Here is a 20,110-nt window from a genome sequence, read left to right as displayed (position 1 = left end):
TGACAAACACAATACACATTGAGGATGTCATTATTCTATCCTACAGTGAGTTCATACAATATCACCATTCAAAATCATGTTTATGATCCATCCCTTACAACAAATTTTCAAACTGATGTTAACACACCAGGATACTAATCTTTTAATGTTATTTACAAGTGTTAGTGGGATTGTGCACTTTGTTTTACTTGTGTTTAAAATGAGAGATACTTTAAAAACAAGCAAATAAAAAATCATGGTATAACATTCTGATTCTGTGCCACATCTAGGATTTTGCCCTCTAGCCCAAGTCATCTCAAATAATAAAAAAAATCTGCTGTTTTAAACAGAAGTTGAGGCAGTTAATGTAATAGTCCCTGTTCAGAGATATTTTGTATTTATACTATATAAATGAAGGAAGGCTGGTTTTTTGTTTGGTTGTTTGCTTTTCCTTTGATATTTAATGATGACTGAGATAGCAAACTCTTTGGGACATAGATCTTCCTCTGTCTTTCAGTAATACCAACGTTTTCAAATTCTGAAATCTTTCCTGCTATACAAGTTCCCACCAGATTAAAATAGGTGCATGTAACTTCATGCAAGGCAACATTTTTACCACATCAGAGAAGAGGTCCTGGAGTTGCTGGAAGGTTTGTTTGTGGTACGCTTTTACAGCTCATTTTCCACAAAAACATTGATACTGTACAACACCTATGTATCTATATAAATGATTTTGCCATGTGTTTGTACAGTACCTGGTACAATGCTGCCCCATTCTCAGCTGTTTCCTGAGCACTGCTGCTATCAAAATAAGCAGTAATATCTTTGGCTTGATAGGTATAAGCTACCATAAACTTGCTCACAAAAGCACTCTGGTGGAATACCTTGTTGTGCCAAGGGAGCAAAGCAAGCATAGATGGACAAGGAGCACTTCCTCTGTGGAGTGAACAGAAGAACTAAGAGGTTTTCAGTGTGGTGCCTGCTGGTTGAGGCTTACGAGTCAAAGCATGTGCAAAGTGCAGAGGGCAGATCTGCAGCATTGCGCGCTGCGGCAGTCCTCGTTCGGTGCAGGGTAGGATGGCAGCATGTGGGGCAGAGCTGTAGTGGTGTTTGGTTTCTGCTTATTGGGCCGAGTTGGTGCTGAGACATTAATCCCTTTTAGAAAGCTGCCTGCTTTGCCTTGCTGCAGCCATGGCAGTTGCTGGCAGGGAAGGGAGCCGCGGAAGCGGAGCAGCTCCTGGGAAGCAGCCCTGTGATCCAGATGGTGCTGGGGTGGCTGTGTGGGGGTTAGCGTACTCCTGCACTGTTCCCTTGACAGGGCACCACAGCATCGGGTCAGGCCTTGCAACAAGTGAGCAAAATGGGGAAAGGATTGCTCCTCCACCAAAGTGGTGCTGGTAAGAAGCCAGATCCTGGCTGAGCACAAGAATAGAAGAAGTTGTAAAGAGATGACATAGAATGTAAAATTGTAAGAGACGATCACTTCTGCAGGGCAATTGAGCACCATTATGAGTTTGGTGGTGGTTGCAGGATTGGGGTTTTTGGTACTGCTGGTGAGCCATGTAAGCAGTGCTAAGCCTGGATGTGAAAGAGGCAAATCAAATCCTTCCCCATTAAGCAAATGATTAACTCCACGCTCCCTATGAGAATGTTGTTCATGTTGGCCTGACTCGTTCAATGTGAGACGTTTCAGGAAAGGAAAATCTTGTAGTTGGACAAAAATTTTCAGTTTCAATTGCAGTTTCTCCTTGATTTGGGGGGCAAGAGTGGCAAAACCCAAATAAACCCCCTAAACAGTCGAGGAAAAAGGCAGGAAAGTTTTGTGGAGGTTTTATTCTTGCACTTTCTTTTCATGTTCTTCCACTTCAGATACTACCACTGAACGGAAGTATTTACCCCAGTAGTTCTAAGGCTCAGACCTATAGGCAGGAGGAGGAAAAAGGCCACACATTCTCTTTCCCTCCTGCCCACCCCTCTGTACTCTGCTCAATTACTTTCTGTGTTCATACAAATAAAAAAGGTAATTGTTTTCCTCCTAACCTTGCTTGAAAACAGCCCTCATTAGACTCTTTGCGGGGAGGCGGATTGGATGGAACACCAGTGTGTTAAAGGGCTTCTCTGTCCGACTTGGGGAGCATCTTACGTAAGGAGCAGTCGCACCGTGGCAGAGCTGAGGGCACAGAGACAGACGGTGCCTTTTAACGTGACCCTAACTAGAGATCTTGCAGCGCCTAGGGTGGCCCTGGGTGAACAATGTGGTGGTTCTTCCCCGCCAGCCAAAGTACCTCTGCTCTGCAAGATCCATGTTGGTGTAGCCTTGCTGCTGCCTGCTGGAATGAAATCAGCACAGAGCTGCCTCTGGCCCTTTTACTACAGACAAGCTTTACAAGGGAGACAAGACTTTGTCATCTAATAGCACCCTGCTGCTTGAAGAAATGATTGGCCTTTTTATGGCATATATTGTCTTTTTCTTGTGCTTTCCTAGCTGTTTTTTCTCACCAGATGACCCAGCTAGTGCGCTAGTGCCTAGAAGGTGTTCATGGGATTGCTTCTGAATTAAAACTTTCAGCAGTGTAGCAATATGCACCCCATGGTGCCTTGCACATCACAGAAAATGGAAGGTTAAAATCTAGCAGAAAGGCTCTTTGCTGCCCCTAGCAGCAGGACATTAGCTCAGAGGGAATGAGGCAGGACAAAATTATGGTGTATTAAATTGAAAATCACAATAATGGAGAGGAGAAGCAGCTGTGTTGGGAGCTGTCAAAACTGCAAGTAAGTATTTGGGTGGGTGAAGGAAGTTGGTTAGCCAGAAGTTAGAGCTCATTCCCCAGTTCCCTCGCTGTGGTTCAGGGATGTAGTGCATACACCCATCCTAGTGCTCCTTCATTTCTGATTCACTGTGCTTACTGATAGAAAATTTCTTCCAATAACTACCTAGATTTTTAGTGCTTTGATAGACCTGTTTTTCATATCTCTTGCACATATTCTCTTTTCTGTACAGTAATCTTGTAAATCTTAGAATATGATACTTTAATTATCTCTCTTCAGTATTATCTGAACTTATCTCTTGTTAACTTAGTCTTTTTTTTTATAGGTCTTGCTTGACTGAAGTACAGTTGTTTTTATTGCTGCACCAAACCGGGTAGCCAAAGGGAATGAACTCCAAATGATCCTCACAGAGAAATGGCTATCAGTCTGGTGTTTTTGGAGAGGCTGCACTGGCTTTGGCAGCTCTGCTGAGCTGAGTTGCAGCTGTATGACACAGGTGAGGAGGGGGATGCTGCTGATACACAAGTGAAACCAAAATGTGTCTTGTAATATTCTGAAGTCCTGTCTGCAGTTGCATTCGGTTCAGCAGCACAGCAATTGATTACTTAAATCTGAGCTTTTTTTTTCTGCCCTGTCAGCTTTATCCTTGGCCACATCAAGTACTTGCAGCAAGTTGCCTTTGAGAATTCAGCCTTTGGCTGCTTCTAATTCAGAGGACAAGATTTTCTGAATTGTGAATAACATGCTTTTGTCCTTGCGTTTCCCTGCAGTTCTGGCAAACCAGAGTTTTTTATATTTCAGCTTAGAGGGACAAGAGAGGTGGAAAAGAAAGAGTTGAAAAACGGTAGAACTGCATTCAATTCAGGAAGAACCGTGGTACTTTGCACCATCGTGGCCTGCTGGGTGCAGTGGCTGTCCTGCTGCTTGTCATGCAGCCTGGCACCAGCTCTGGTGGGCATGTAAATGAGCAAACACCTGGTTGTCACTGAGAAACTTGTCTTTCTATAATGCGAGTACAGCATTTCTGCCATATAGCAAACCTGCCTGGATTCGGGTATTAGGAGTTTTGCACCAGGTTACAATCCGGTATATATTTAGGTTTTCTTCATACATGTCCTTGGAACTAGATGCTCTTTGAGGTCCCTTCCAACCCAAACTGTTCTATATGTAGACATGCCTCGCTCTACCATAGAGGTAAAGGAATGGTGATTTAGCAGTAAGTAGGCTGGGTGACAACGTAGTGACTACTTAAGCCAGTTACTTTGTGCTATGTATTCGTTTATTATTTGTGTGTGAATTTCTCACAGAACTCTCATGGTCTTATGTGGGACTCTGGGGAGATAACAGAGGGAATGACAGGGCTGCTTTAGTGCGCTGCTTACGGAGGTGTCTCTTCTGGGCTAAAGGCTTTGCTGGTGCATGTGTACGTGGCTGCAGCAGCATCACTGTGCTTGTGAGAGTCTGAGCTTCAAAAGCAAACCTTACTCTCTGCAAGTGAGAGGAAGTGTGTGTGTCCTGGGGCGAGCAAGCTGGGGGAGCTATCGTATGTTGGTGCAGTTGCACAACTGTCACCTGTAAGTGTAGGATGAAAAAGGCTGCTACAACAGAATGATTCGTGTTTATTTAGCAAATATTCCTGAGTAATTTGGTCGGCTTGACACCGGTTTGTGACGATACACTTTGAGGGGTTATTGGTGTCATCAACCAGCTTGTGCTTGGCTGGTGCTTTTTTGTGGATTTTCTTGCCCTGTTTCCTCTTGAAGAACCAGGTAGGTGTTGTTATTTAAGTATTATCTTTCTGCTAACCCCAGGAGATACATGTGACATGGTAGATATTATGACACATCAGGTTCCCTTGGTCTGTTCATCCTTGGCTTCTCATTTGGTTTAGTAATGCCTATAAATCTAGCTATTCCTGCTTCCATATAGAGCCTACACCTGTGGTTTCTGTCAGCCATGGCTATAAGAAAATGGGTAGGTGAGACCAACATGTGAAATAGCAATCTATAAATGGCTGGTTATCAGAGCTGTGATTCTGTCAAGAATTTATGGTGGTACAAGAATGAACAACAATGAATTTTCTACGGTTCGTAAAACATTAGAACAGAGCCAATTTGGGCATGCAGCCTTGTAAAGCACATGATGATGCTATCTCTGAAATAACAGTAGTTTCTTAAACACACATACATAAGAGCTGCTTCTGAAGCAGCTATATTTATACAGGATGTTTAAGAAACTGTTTCAAATATCCTCCTCAATAAGTGTATTTCATGTTTCTTACCCCCAAGTTTTATTGCTTGCATCTGCTACAGTTTTAGTTAAGTAAGGACAGTTTTCAGTAAGATTAGTTTTGCATTTAAAGTCACAGTATTATGCTGATACTCTTCTTGAAGAAGCAGCTTCAATAATCCAGTATGTTATGAAATAGTCTTCTCTGCAGTGATGTAAACAGCTATCAGCTTTTAGTAGTGGTTGGAAAGGGGAGGTAACATGCATCTTGGCAAACTAGGACAGGCACAGATGAGTGGTTTAAATTGAATGTTGGCTTATTGCAAGTTTTGTGTGTGGCGTGCTGGGAAGAGAGTGCTGGTGTCCCATCCAGACCAGGTAGATGATAACCGTGAGGTTCTCCATCATTTGAGAAGACACAAGTCCTGTGCTTTCAAGCGAAAGACTTGGAGCACTCATTTTACAACAGTATGTCAGTGAAACGTTCACAGTAATGGTATTTATCCAAATATTTGTTACTTTGATTCATGATGTTGGCATCAGGGTGTTGGATTAAAGGTTGTTTGACCGTAGGAACCATTTGTGCTCAAGGGAGTATAAAACGCCGCTTTGTGTGTGATTGTGCAAATGGGACCCCGTTGTGACTGGGTGAAACGTAAGTGCAGCAGCAGCCAGGCTTCTAAAAAAAACTCAACTTGCAGAAATGGAGAAATCTGGTCCTGGGGTCCACCCAGGGGAAGCATCCAACTGCTTTTAGGTAACACGATGAAGATACAGCATTTGGCTTGATCGCTTGCTGAGAGGAAGCACTGCCTCAGGGAGTGTGGTGAGTCTTTCAGCAGTGGCATAGGACTCTGTGGCTCCAGACTCTGCAGAGGAGGAAGAAAGCCAGCCAAAGTCACATGTCAGTGTTTTGAGGGTCCCTTTAGGTAAAGTTTATTTAGCTTTCTAGGAAGCTGCAGTATTTAATCTGACCTGAAGCAGCAAACAGATGGAGGGGTATATTCTGTCAGAGGAGAGAGCTGTATTTTTGGCTTTCACTTCAAGCAAGAGGCTTGTAGGTGGCTTGCTTAGTGTTTTATGAATTTGATGCTCTATATATGGCTAAACTGGGCCTTTTTTTTTTGTAAGTAACATACATAATTTTTCAGCCTCTTTAAGCTTAAACTTCTTCTTTGCCCAGAAGTTAAAAACAGGTTCCTTCAAAATTAGATGCCCTGTTAGACCATACGTTCTGCTGCGTCAGGGAGCAAGTCATTCACGTTGGCTTGACAGGGAGTTATTTATATCCTGTAGTAGGACTATGAATTTCACTTCTCAGATGAACCAGTGAATTCTGGGTTTGTGTTTACGTATCTGAAAGACAGGATTCTTTCAGAATTCTTTTCTTTATAAGGCTTTTAACTGAACAGAGGCTTTTTCCTGTTAGATTGAACTCAACTTTCATCAGTGTGTATGTTTGGAAATTTTTCTCTCTCCCTGAGACCATATCCAGTTAAAATAGGAGGAGAAAAGTGAACATTCTTGGGAGGATTTGTTCTCGTCATGTAACAACTTCTAAAATAAAAACAAACCCAAAATTGTTGCAGTGCTGCTTAATTAAATGACAGTAAAAGTTGGGGGCTTGGAAATACTGTGGTTCTCCCTTTTTCAGGGTAAGCCATTCAGCATTCCAAACTGGCTTGTGCTGGGAGAATCAGACATCACCAGCAAGGTATTTCCTGGCTCCTTTTGCCAAATGCTAATAATAATAATAACAACAGTAATAAAAATTAAAAAAAAAACCCCAAAACCCTCAGATCTAAACCAAGCCACTTGTGACTTCACTTGGCAGCACAGGCCTGCTCTACGTAACTTCTGCCTTTATTTTGTTACTCATATGCCTGCCAAGAGCTTCTGAAGTGATTTGCCCCATTCTCCCTCCCTCTCTTACCCCTGCCAAAATGAAGGCATAGCATATCATGCTTTGTGAGCCAGAGGAACATATGGGCTGGGGAAGCTTCAACCGACCAGACCGAGGGCTTGGCTGGATGTGAGGCGCCGCTCCAAGTCAGGGCAGTGCCTCGGCCACCAAGGTTGGGGTATCTCTCTCTTTGGGCTCCATCTCAGACATGCTCTCTCTCCTGAGCCCTACTGCTACTGGAGGTTTTAATTTCTTGCTGGCTTTTCCTGGTGGTTTTCTCTCAGCTTGGGCCTCCTTTCCAATTGAGTTTGGCCAAACTGACCGTAAGAGATAGGTGCCCACCTTTTCTTCCCTGCCTCCTCTGGAGGAATAAAAACATGCTTTTTTTATATGTACCAATCCAATGAGAAAACAACTTTTGTGGGAACACAAGGTGTCTCTATTTCGTTACATGAGTGCCTCGTCCATGTTGGATCTTAGCCCTGCTTTAGAATGCTTCAGACCCCTTGATCTGTGGTTACATCAAGGAAAGTGAAATAAAATGTGTGTAGTACTGAGTGGTGGTGAAGAAAGGGAGTTTGTATGTTAAGGGTGAAAGCCTGATCTGCTGCAGATATGCAACAAGAAGGCACAGCCCTGCCAACAAATTTCAGTGTTGCAGGGAAAAGCGTGAGAACGTTTCTGAAGTTTCAGAGTCCTGCAGAGAGTAACCAGGAAGGAACGACTGGGAATTTCTTTTTCATTGAGGGAAAAGGAAATATATGAAAACATTTTAAGTGTGAAGCTCTAAGCTGCTGAAATGGTGGTACCCTGAAGAAGCAGGCTTAGATTGTTGGTACATTAAAATGAAGTAACAGTTTCATGGTAATTGATAGTGCTTTATGACACATCAGTTACAGTTTCTGCTTTGTTAAACACTATTAAAGCTGCTTCAGTGCCTCTGGCTTCCCTTCCCTAACTGCTGGGAACTCTGTGAACCACTGGCTTGTCTGTCTCCAGCAGAGCTGGAAATGCTGCGTTGGTCCCAGCGTCCCATTTTGCCTAGGCAGCACCTGTGTTTCCTCAGGTAAAATCTAATATGCAAACGTGAGCATCACTTCTGGAAACTGCATTCTTGTGGTCCTCTGTGTATGTGTTTTTCTGAGTGGCTTTTCTTCGAATTGCTAAATTTGTTGTGGAAGAAAATGCTTTCAGTGGAGCCCAATTCTGATGGGCCTGTATGGGTTAAAAGGGAAGGAGTTCCTGTCCAGAAATCACTTTCTTTTGGCATGTTCCCTCTACATTCTCTGTGACCTCACCTGAAACCGTTTATCTGACATTGGTTTTGGGTTGAGTCTGCTTTGCTGATGGTGCATTTGGCTGTAAAGATGAGATTGGTAATGGTTTAATTGATTTTCAAGGGTAGGAGAAAATGCAGTTCATGATAACCATTGTGATTTCAGGTGATGTATGCTAACTTTGATGTATGGGCTGCTCAGAGCTAATAATAACCTGTCTGACCTGACCTGCCTTGGCTTCAAAATGCTTAGTAGGAGCTCTTCATGGCTTTGTAAAAGAGATTTTGTATTTTTGTGTGTATCTGATGATAGATCTCTACTGTGAGTCTCCCTAGCTTTGCATCAGGATTTAATTATCAGTATATAAACAAACCAGGTTGCTCCAGACTTTGTCCGTGTTGTTGTGGCTCCTTAGGGTGGAGGGGCTTTCAATGAGGGGATGAAAAAGTTGTACCCTCCTGGAGGACAAAAAACCCTGTATAGACACTACTCTAGCTGTTTCTTGGGATAATGCACAATTTACGTGTGTCTCAATGGTGTTTCATGAAAGTTCAGGTTAACAGCCTGATGTATGTGGTTAATAAATACCTTGGTAGCTTTGACAGTGAAAACTGGGCACCCTTGTTGGCATCTCATGGCTACTTCAGAAGTCAGCAGCAGGCTGGAAAAACTGCATTACATTAATTTTCACCTGACCTGTTATTCCTGCAAAGTTCCTGCCAAGGAACTCAGGAGGAGACTGAGTTTTATTTCAGAGCACCAAGGAAAAATATTTAGGAGTTTGGAGATTAGTTGTCAGCACTGGAAGGGGGGCTTGCCAGAAGTAGTGACAGACCAAGCTTGTAAGGCAAACAATGCTGCACCACGGACTGACAATACCCCTCCCGTAATCTGTATTAAAAATAGGTTTTACGGCCTCCACTTTTAGCATGATCCATTCAGTAATTCATATGGCATTCCATATGTTAGGGTGAGAGGAAGGTGGAAATAGTGGGAGTCAGGGAAAAAGACACTGACTGATCCAGATTCTTATGCCATTTCAGTTCAGTTAATTGCATGCATTTAAAGTGTTGTAACGTGAGCAGATGGGGTGTTTCACAGTTATGTGGGGTGTGTGTGTATATATATACATATATATATATATATGAAATTCTCTAGCACTTGATTCCACAGGGCTGCACTGAGGCTTTACCAACCACAGACTGGGCGTGTATGGGGGAGAGGATGACAGTAATCAGTAGTGGGATGGGTTGAGTGATTGATCTAGTACTGGGATCCCCCAAACCACATGAGATGTGCTTGTGGATATTTAGTGAAGAGTCCAGTAGCCTGCAGCTTTGTTGCATTTGGTGGCAACCTCAAGGCGCCCTAAGGTTGTCATGTCTCCTTGTTTGAAGCCACCCAGTAGTTTTCCTCAGTCTGGGGAATGACCCTTTTAGAAGAAGGAGAATTAGCCCTGGAAGCAGGGACTTCGTTTCCTGCAATGTTGCAGGATGTGGGTTCCCTCCTCTTGCTAAGACTGCTGGAGCAGCCGGGCTGCCAAGCTCTGTGTGCCAGCAAGCACTGTCCAGCTCACGTGATGCTCTGGTTACAACCAGGCTAACAGGTGATCTGAGCACGGGGGCAATCCCGCTTCCCCCCCCCGACTCTACAGTCTCCCTGCTCCCCCTCGCTGGCAGTGCCAGCGCTCAGGCTGTGATGGGACCCCGAGTCACTGGGCCACGTGGGATGAAAGCGCTCCGCTTTTCCCAGCCATTTTCTGGTCTCGTTCCCCTGGCTGTGTCCCCGCCTGCCTGCCCTGCACCCTGGCCCCTTCAGCACGGGTGCTCTGGGGGCAGGGGCAGCCTGCCTCTCCGTGCACCCCACCACAGCAGGAGGGTGGCAAACAGGCTGTCTTCCTCGCTGCTACAGCCTTTTGAAGAGTATAGTAAAGCAGATGGCGCCGTGCTTATACATAATAAACAGCAAGCAAATGAAGAAGCCTGTTTGTCAGCCTGGGCTTTGCTCTGCGCCATCTATCCCTTGATCACAAATGCTGGGCCTTTCTGTTGGAGCCTCTGCTCCTGCTGGGAGCTCACTGGGAGAGGTTTGCCGGGGGGGGGGGGGGGGGCCCTCCCGGCTCTTCCCTGGGGGCAGCCAGGCCTTCAGCAGGGCATTGATGGAGGGTTGGGCTTTGTTTAGTGCAGTGTCATTTCTCTGAATCTTCAAGTAAGACAGAAATGTTGTTTTTAAAATTATTTTTTTCCTGTTTTTCTTACCTTATAGAATTCTGTGGCCAAGTCTTCCATTTTTAAGAGGTTGAATGGACCTGGCTACGTCAGGGGTTTGGCTGTCTTTAACTTAGACTGGTAGAAACATTTGATTTGTTTGTCCAAGGTCATCATGAACTGTAAATGGTTTGGATCCGACTGCTCTTTATTTACAGGGATTTTGTTTGGGTGGAGGTTTTTGTGTGTGTGTGTTAGTCCTCTTCCCAGTCCATACACCACTTGCTGCCAATTTTCAAGGTGCATTCTCTTTGCTTTTTTTCTTCCCTGCTTCCCCTCCACATGGACTGGAAGGTGTGAGGAAGCAGCTTGTGGCAGCTAAACCGTGGTGCTACCCAGGGAGGATTCCCATGTCATACTGTGCCAGCTGAAAGTGCATCAACAGGTCCCAGCTGAGATACCACTTCATGGTGCAGGCGACTGGCATTTGTTTGCTGTGCAGGTGATAAAAGGTTGCGGTACCTAGTACTCTGGAGCTGGTTTGGGACCGAAGCCTCAAGCTGCTGCAGTGTAGATAAAATGTAAACAATACAATAATTGTTTGCCGTACTAGTGGGTAAGGAAGGCCAAATGTGGGGAAGAAGCTGGGTTGCAGGAACTATTTTCTCACCCAGTTTCTGGAAGTCAGGGCAGAGATGCAGGAGCTGGACTGGTCTCTTGCCTCTGGTTCCAGTGAGCTACTTTGCGCCTTATGGCCTCTTTCCTCCTCCCACCCATTATCTCATCTCATGCATTTATTTCTTAGCAGGTGTTTGTGCAGTGCCCTCGTGCTGAGAGTGCTTTCACTGCTGAAGAGGTTTTGTAGGCTTCAGAAGGAGCATAATAAAAATTGACTGGGCAGTGCAGGCAAGGATCAGCTGTCACTACCCTTGGTGTACCCAGGGGGAAATAAGGAGATTCAGTCCAGTGCTTTTCAGGAATGAAAGATTAATTCAGGATGAGAGAGTCTTTTGGTCTTTTAAAGGGGCAAAACCTTGAGCCACGGAAATTAAATAGCAACATGTGGAGTGGTAGCTGAATAAAAATAAAATGAGATGGCAAAAAAAGCCTTAAGCTTTCTAGTTTATCTTGTTCTCAGAGTTCTCTATCAGATGGCAAACACCTGCTCAATGCATGGATATTAGGGGCATGCTGTCAGGAGACTTATCTTCAAGTGATACCTGCCTTTTGCACTCTGCCTTCTGCTCATCAGATTGCATGTTGCAGGGTAGAAGACATGTGCTGGTCGCAGTGACTTATTTTTCAAGTTAATGAAGTGTAAAATCATTTCTACCAAGGCATAACAAAATAAAATAGTGTTTGGTTATTTCTATCTCGGCTATATTTTGGAGTCAATCTGAACCAATGTGTGTGTATACTTATTTATAAAATATAGCTTTGTATAGAGAAGGTTCCTACACTTGGTTTCTCCCTTGTTCAAGGGGATGGAAAGAGACAAGAAAAAAAGCTTGAAGGTTAGGTGGGGAAAGTGGAGAGAAAACTGCTCCATTTTGCTTGCCCCAATGGCATGCACATTGAATTTTTGAAAGCAGTTTGACGACAAGGTGCAGCACATGTAAACAGCTTTCACTTGAAGATTGATGCACGCATTGCAAAACGGTAATTTTTTAGGCCTTTTCACACCACTGTGAGATGATTAAGCCATGCTTGATCTGCTTAGGATGAAGCAGAGCAGGGGGCAAGAGGGAATGAGAGCCAGAGGGTGGAGGAATGCGGTGAAAGATGCACCAGGGACACTGTGTGGGTTTGGGGCATGGCTGGGAGTAGGTGTTTATACCATGTGTAGGATGACCTGGCCGGGGACATGTGTTTAGCATGTAACCAAGGATCTGCAACATGTTGCAGCGGGGGTGTAATGTGGCTGTGGAAGCCTTGCTCTTGGGGGGGCTGGGAGCTTGCAGGCCTTCAGGGGGAGCCTGGGTGGAGGGCAGGCACAGCCCGCAGCAGTGGCAGTGGGCAGGTGCTGGGGCAGAGTTCATGCAGGCCTTGAAGATGCGGATGATGGAGAAAGATGGTAAATTGAGTGGAAGGGAACAGAGATACAAAGAAGCAGCAGGAAGGGGAAAGACATGGATGGAAGCCACAGAGTCAAAGAGAATTGTTGAATATTGCAGCAAACAGGTTGAAGAACAAGGGAAAAAAAGGTGGAAGAAATGGAGTCCTAGTAATGTAACTGTGTATTCCACATTTATCTAAATCTAGATTTATATACATTTGTCCTATTTATAACACAAAAACATGTCAGAATTATCCTAAATCTTTCAGGAGAAAACATTGGTTTCTTAGCCTGAGAGCTTTGTGAGGTTCAGGGCAGGAGAGCTGCTCTTCCCTGCCGTCCCCATCAGAAGTGACCCCTGGGTAGCGACTCAGGAAGCAGAAATTAGAGAAGATAACCTCATCCTTTTATTTTTTTTTCTTCTTTCTTCCTTAAGTGCTTGAATACTTCTAAGTATTCACAGCTTGTAATTGGTTTAATAATTGATAGATCCTGTTAAACTCTAGAGTAACAGAGTATTTTGGAATTTGGGAAAGGTGGGAGACAGGAATCAGCTAGTCTGTTTGACAGTCAGTCAGATGGGGCATGTGTAGGGATGTCTTTTTGCTGAGAAGATGCTCTTAAATCTCTCCAAAAGGTGTAAGGGAAAACAAGCTCTTTTGTCCTACCAGTGCCTTTCACTGAATGTTGGTGTATGCTCCTGATGTGACTTGCCTCTCTAATGTTGAACTCTGCCCTCAGGAGGGGCTGAAGAAGAGAACAGAGAAGAGATCTGTGAGTGTAAGTGTGGGGAACAGCCGCAGGAAGGAAATCTGATTTGAGAAAGCTGTTTTCATTAGGGCCCCCTTTTAATGGACTAATGGTGGGGGGTCAGCAACTGGAAATGGCCTAAATCCAGCAAGAAGAATCAGCAAGTACTGTCTGCTGGGGGAACAAAAAGGGCTGGAAGAAAAGTGTGTTTCCCAGCATTGCAGTCGTTAAAGTTCAGATTATTTCCAGCACCCAGGTGTAACCAGTCAATGCTTTTTGAGAAACAATTAGTGTGAGTTTTTTCTAGAGCTCCCAGTCCTTTGATGGCCTTAACAGATGACATCTTGTACCAAAGAATTGAAATATCCTGGAGAAAAATCACAAATTAACAAAGGCTTAGGTGGCTTTACCAAATGTGAAGTTTTCTGACTCTTGACCTGCAACTTCCTGCAGCAGGTGTAGGTTTCCTGTGTTTTGTTTGCATGCTGGGTTTTTATGTGTGAAGGCTGGTTATTTTGGCATGGACCTATATTTTTTTATTAGTAAAGCTGTTCATGATTTATTAATAACTTTTCATGGTTTTCCTTTATTAAGAAGTGTGATAAATATTTATTTCTCTCTTCTTCAAAATGTCATCTCTGAATAGCAAAGAATAAGAAATTAAGTTGAAGTGAGGATTAGTAGTTTTCAAATAAATGCACAGGCTGGTTTTGTCCCTTAAAAATCTCACATATGCAATGAATAGAGAATACATCCCATAATGAAAACCTATTCCTTTTCCAGAAATCTCTTGTCCTGTGAAAGCTCTGTCAGGCAGAAGATTTATAACTGAGTGTAAGCAATGAAAATTTGAAGGGTGATGTTGCTAGTTGTCCAGGTTCTGAGGTTTTTGGTTTGCATTGTTGGAAAGCAAAAATAATTAATGAAGGCAGTACAAAATACTAGACGGTTTGCAAGTCCTATGAATAAGGGCTGCTATTAAGGGAGGTGAACCCCAAGATTAACATACTTGAGTTGCCATGGGGTTTGGTTTCTAGTCTGAGCTGAAGTCAAGGCTCAGTTGTGGGAGGTAGGTGTGTGTCTTTGGGGGTGACTTGTACTGAGGTGGGTGGGATGAACGGCCCCTCGAGCTCCCTCTCTGCTCATTGGAATGCTGCTGAGCCACGGCACAGCGGGCTAAGTGTTTTTCCAAGTTTGCAGCAAGTTCTGTAAAGAGGGACGAATCCCAGGAAGGCTCAAGAAAATAACACAGTTCCTAAAAGCCAGGAGTTACAAAGGTGAGTCTACATGTTAGAGATCCCCAACAGCTAAATAAGATAATGCAACCCCCTGCCCCTGTCCCCATAAAACTGGGTTCTGTCCATTCTGCTTCTGTGTCTCCATGTGTGTACCTGCAGCGTACAGCCAAGAACAGGGTCTGTCCTGCCACACTTACCTGGGTTGAGTAGCTGTTACAGCTCGTCACCCTGCTGATTGCAGTGGGGATATTCAGAGGACAGCAGAAGGTGACTTGAGCAAAGCTAGCAGACCAGAAAATGCAATCTTTGTGTGGAGTTGGGAAGAAGTCCTCTGGGTGTGAAGGGTTGCAGGAGGGCCACCCTACTCCTTTTTTCAGGGCTTTTTTCAGGTGGGGCTGCAGACAGGTTGTGCTGTGTTGTGTTGCTCTGTTGCATTTTCTATCTTAACTTCTTGCGGAGTGGAGTTGTTTCCCATCGACTTAGCTGTGGTGAGCAATGAAGCTAGAGTGTAAATCTGAAAATGCCTTTGTGGTTTGCATGACCATGTTCACGGGGCTTGGAAAGGTTTGCAAGAGTAGCTTTTTGAGTGAATATATCAATAGTTAATTTGGACTTGGTTACCCTTGACAGAGCTTTAGGTTCATGACAGGTTGCTAGTAGTCCCCTCTGTGCATGCTGTGGAGTTGTGGGTTAGTTTCTTTGTTTGCTGTGGGGTTTTTTTGCCCCCCATTCCCTCCTCCTAGGAAATTTATTTAATCTCATCTTTTCTGTACTGTTTTTGAAGATGTAGCTTTTTATTCTTTATGGTGAAAACAATGCATTTCAGTCTTACTGAATACTTTTCTCCCAAAATATGGCAGTGAGCCAGTAAAATTAACGTGTCCTTTGTTCGTCTCTGTGCAGTTTGGTTGCTCAGAAACAGTCTTGTGCAAAACTCAAGGCTTCGAACCAGAGGCAGGCATTGAGTGTGTGTGACTCCACTGCTGGTGGCCTTCAAAAGGTATCGGTGGAAATTCCTCAGTGCAAGATTCAGCTCCTAAGAAGTGATACCCTCCTTTCTTTTTTTGGTTGATTTTTTGCTAGTAATGTTGGTCCTGACTTGGTCTGTAGGGCCAACTTCCAAAAGCAATGAAAGCCCAAGCTCCCATCAACTATGTACAGAGAATCATCAGAGTTAAGAAAAGTTTAGAAAGCTGGATGCTTGTTAATATTCATCCTTAAATAAATTATGAGGCTAAAAAATGTAAACAAGTGACACTTTATATTTTGCTACAGCAGTCTCCTATCCTTGTTTAATATTGTTAGTGGAGAGCTTGTGTCCGAAAGGGTGTTCAGTGACACCATCAGTTGAATAAGGTCTTTTAGATGGGTCTGTCTGCATTAGTAATGAGAATGCTTGCTCTCATTTTACAAAGGAACTATTTCTTTTAAATATAACCCCCTCCTTCCCAGCCCCCCCCCCCCGCCAAGATACCATCATCAGAGTTCTCATTACAGCCCTCTTTCATCCCTTTATCTAATGTTGGCTGAAAATGCCTTTGTCTTCAAGTTCCTTCAATTATTAATGATTCCGTTGTATTCTTTTTGCCAATTGGTGCAGAGAGAACCTTGGAGCAAATGTGTATTAGTTATTCCATTTATTCTCTCCTCTTCATTCCTTCTGCGGTCTTTCTTAATAGTGTTGCTCTCCTGGGTTTTCACTTGCAGGTTCCGCATCATTGCTTGGGTTTTTTGCTCAAATATAAGAGCTGTTGTGTCCCAAAGACTGGCTTTGATTCTGAAACCTTTTAAAAAGAGGTAAGGAGCCTTCTTGCAAATGCTAGGAGCATCTGTGTTTTTCAGTCTCTACTTTGACATTTGTAAGTGGACAGACACCTTCATCTGAACCAATCCCACTCTGTGGACCAGCTGGAAGTCTGGGAGATGGCAGGTCGCAGACCTAGCAAAATGTTGCTCCCAGACCCTAATGTATGATCTCAATGGCACTGTGGATAGACAAGGGCCAGCCTTGGCGCCCTCCCCAATCCATTGAGGTGCTCCAGCAGCAGAGGGTAGCAGGACATAGGATTCACGTGGAAGAGCTTAGGCCTTGTCACACTTGCCTTGTCCTCTGAGAGACCAATTTAATGTAGTGGGAGCAATGTTGGTGCAGTGCCGTGCTCCCCTTGGTATGCCTTTTCCAGCCCCGGTGTCCTTGGAGCTGTAGGCTTTGTGGCTCTCTGAATGCTAATGGCAGGTTGGGTCTGGGGCTGAGATCCCCCGCACCATGGCTGGTGCAGGTTAGAAAGGTGTGGAGGGAGCAGTGTTGGTGCAGTGCCGTGCTCTGCACCGGGGATCCTGATCTGGCTTCTCGGGAAGCCTCCTGAAGTATGGCCAAAAGGCAATATGAGTCAGTCCTGTGGCCCAGGTGAATTTTGCGGGGGGCTGTACCAGTTGCCCAGTCTGTGCACAGTTGCATGGCTGTAGAAACCATGTGCCTGTAGAACAGGACAACAGGATCCTTATTCACTCCGAGGAGGATGCCAGCATGTCTAGGCACTGTCCTTGATGCTTTTTTAATAAAAATAATAAATAAATACATTTTGAACTTCCTCAGTAGCTGGGTTTTTTTTTTAAATACCACATCAAAAAATCATCTTTGCTTTTAATTAGCTCAGTGAATTCCTTTATCCACACACTCCCACACCCCACACACACCCCCCACTCCCCCGTTGTTTTAGAATGTAATTGCTTGCTTGCGTTATCTTCACAAATTAGATACCCTGGAAGATTTTTATTACTGTTTGGTATTCTGTACTTCAGAGAAACCTATCTGAAAACATGTGCTTTACAAGGAAAGATTAGAAGAATGTTTTCCCAAACTCCCTTTTGCTTGTGTCTGGACTCTCCCCAGTTTGCCAATATCTTTCTTACTGTGCAAACCCCAAATTTTGGCACTTCGCCAGCTGAGACATCACCACCAACAAAGAAAAAGGAATAATTATCCCAGTGTTTTAGGGACAGCATCCCCATTAGGATAAATAAAACTGATTTCTTTTTTTTTTTTTTTTTCCCCACAGTAAGCCTTTTCCTGCCAAGCTACTGCCTAGCTACTTCTGATTTGTCTAGTTACGTGTTTGAGGCCTCGTCTCTCAATATGCTGTTCAGTCCGTTTCTTTTAGATTTGGGAGATGCTCTGCAGTATGCTGCAATGATCTTCATTTTCAAAGATTCTTTCCGAAGCGTGACAGGCTCATCTCATCTTGGGGTCAAACCCAAATTCTATAAATGCAGAATCGGGAGGCAATGAGGTTAATTTGTTGGGATTTGTTACTGACAAACTCATACTGTCAGTAGTATTTTTTAGCCACAGTCTTGTCCTGTAGGTGCTTGTAAACTACTTTTTTGTTTAGTTTTTCCAAAACCTTTGCAAGGATGAGGCTTAACTGACTGGTTTGTAATTTCCCACAGCTTCCTTTCAAGAGGGAGCGTGACATTCTATCTTCTCTGGGATCTGTTGTGAAACCTTAAGTACTCGTCTTGAGTCAGGGAGGATTCACAAAATTTTCTGATGTATCTATCTTGTTTTAAGTGTTTCTGAAGCTGCTCTTTCCTATTCTGACCTGAGGTTCTGCTTCTTTTTTAAATTAATTATATGCAGTATTTGCTCACTGTTGATCTTACTTGTGAAAATTGAGGCGAATGTTGAATATGTTGAATCATACCCTTCTGTGCATCATTTTTGCTGTGCCTCTCTGCTGAACCGTGACTTGCCCTGTCTGCTTTTCAGATCGTATTGAATTTTTTTAGTTGCCTTTTATGTGCCTTTCTAATTGTAATTCATTTTATTCTTTCGCTTTTCTGATTATATTCCTGTGCTTTTGCTGTCCCTTAGTTACACAATGTTTGTCTTTGTTTTTGGTAAGATTTTTATTTGAGCATTCAGGCTCTTAAAAAGCGCAGCATATTCTTCCTCTGTACTGGTAAGTGTTGTTAAAACTGCTAAACTCTCTTATTTCTGTCTTTCCTTCCTGGTTCTGTGTACCTTGGGAGCCTTACACAGAACGTAAACCCTTATCTTTTGAGCTGTCTGTGCTTTCTTCTGTTACCCTCCAATCTGAATGGAAATCTTCCAAATAACCAAGATGGTATGGTAAAAGAGCCGAGAGTGGCAATTTCTCTCTCTGCCTTCCCTCCTTTTAGCTCCAGATCATATTTTCATCAGTGCTGCAGCATTGCTGTGGGATCACTCCTCTGCTGAACGGTACCATCCTTTGAATACAGTATAAACCAGTGTCTGGATGGTTTGAAGTAGCAAGAATTCCTGTGGCACTTGTTGAAACAGCAGGGCAAGTTCCCTGAGTTACTGGCAGTGCTGCCATTTGGGCCTGTCGTCTAAAATGCCATTGATCAAAGTACTACTTTATCTAAAAGAAGGTCATGTCCCTTGAGGTATATCAGATAAGTTCCAAGGTCCTTCATTTATCTGGAATTCCATTTTGCCTAATGACTTTCTTGTTTTCCACCCCATTCTGATAAACCAGATGTGACTATAATCACGTTACACCTCCCCAAAGTCTCCCTGGTGATGGCGATTGGATGTGGCACTCTTTGCTTCATACCCTGAGCTCATGGGCAGTGTAACCAAGTGCTGTTGAACAGCTGCTGCTTTTCACCCTTGAGGGAACTATCTGGTAGAGATGAGGGAAGTAATTCTCATGTACAAAGAGCTTTAAAATATTTCTGGACAGTACTGTGACACCAGGGTGAATGAAACCTATGTTTAAGTTACCCAATCCAAGTGCCCAGTCATTAAACCCATTTTAGTCTTGACATAGCAACTGCTGTGGGCTCAGTGGAGCTGTGACTGACTTAAATGTGTGTAAGCAAAGAGGGAATTGGGATCATTGTTAACCACAGGAAATCTGCTTTTATGGTGATGAAAACAAGAATCAATCACAAGGAGCTAATGAATTAGCCTGCAGTATCTGCTATGTTCTTTTCACAGTAAATGCAACAGTCCAAGTCCATTAAGAAGCCCTTTGCAGCAGGGTCCTCTGCAAAGAGGGTATCTGTAACATGCAGCACACACACTGCCAGCCCTCTTTGCCTTTATCTGAAGTGCTTCAAGAGTGTGTGTGAAATACAACTTCTGATCCCAGTGCACCAAAGTCAAGGAAGGGCTTCTGGCGTTTGTAGCTGGGCTTTGTCTTAGAGGTCAAAGTGGCTGTTAATTAAGGTTGGCTTTACTGGCAATCTGCAGTCTGGGAGGGACAGCTATTGGACAGGCTCAGCTCCATGCAAAGGACCTGGATGCCCGTGCGAAGAGGGAATAAGCTGTTGCATCATGCTGGCACAGCGTCACATCTGCAGCCATGTGGGTCAGGCTGACTGGTTGGCGGCATTCTCATTAGGCGGCTTTCATGGTCCCTCCGTAGCGAGGACAGAGCTGCTTCCCTCCTGCCCCGCTCGGCAGCTGGTTGGTTTTCCATGGGTTTCTGCCTGACTGCCTTTGTTACATAAAGCGCTGCTAAGTGAGAAGCTGTTCAAACCGATTCTGCTACATGTTACTACACGTTACTGCAATTTCCATTGCCTGTCTGGTTGGTTTTGCTGTCAAGGAAAAGCAGTGAGTTATTAGGGCTAACCAACATTTTAAAAAAATTCTTGAAGGAAAGTGCAGACATGGGAGAAAATAACTATCTGGCAGCTTTTAGGAAGAC

The 20,110-nt window shown here is 43.9% G+C and overlaps 1 protein-coding gene across 34 annotated transcripts in view; it reads left to right on the top strand.

The window, feature by feature from the left end:
• The window catches only part of MAP2 (microtubule associated protein 2), a 235,605-nt gene that overhangs the window by 69,189 nt on the left and 146,306 nt on the right, over positions 1-20,110 (top strand). For 2 of the 34 annotated variants that reach the window (XM_056349755.1, XM_056349750.1), the window contains exon 1: positions 14,336-14,447. The exons of the other annotated variants lie outside the window; for them this stretch is intronic. The gene's annotated coding sequence lies outside the window, so the exon portion shown is untranslated. Of the gene's footprint in view, positions 1-14,335; positions 14,448-20,110 lie in introns of those variants that run through there. 34 annotated transcript variants of the gene reach the window in all.

The sequence above is a fragment of the Falco biarmicus genome, chromosome 8, assembly GCF_023638135.1.
Source record: "Falco biarmicus isolate bFalBia1 chromosome 8, bFalBia1.pri, whole genome shotgun sequence".
In the NCBI taxonomy this organism is placed as follows: Eukaryota; Metazoa; Chordata; class Aves; order Falconiformes; family Falconidae; genus Falco; species Falco biarmicus.
Note: the sequence above shows the minus strand (reverse complement) of the source record. Positions and strands in the feature narration are given on the sequence as shown.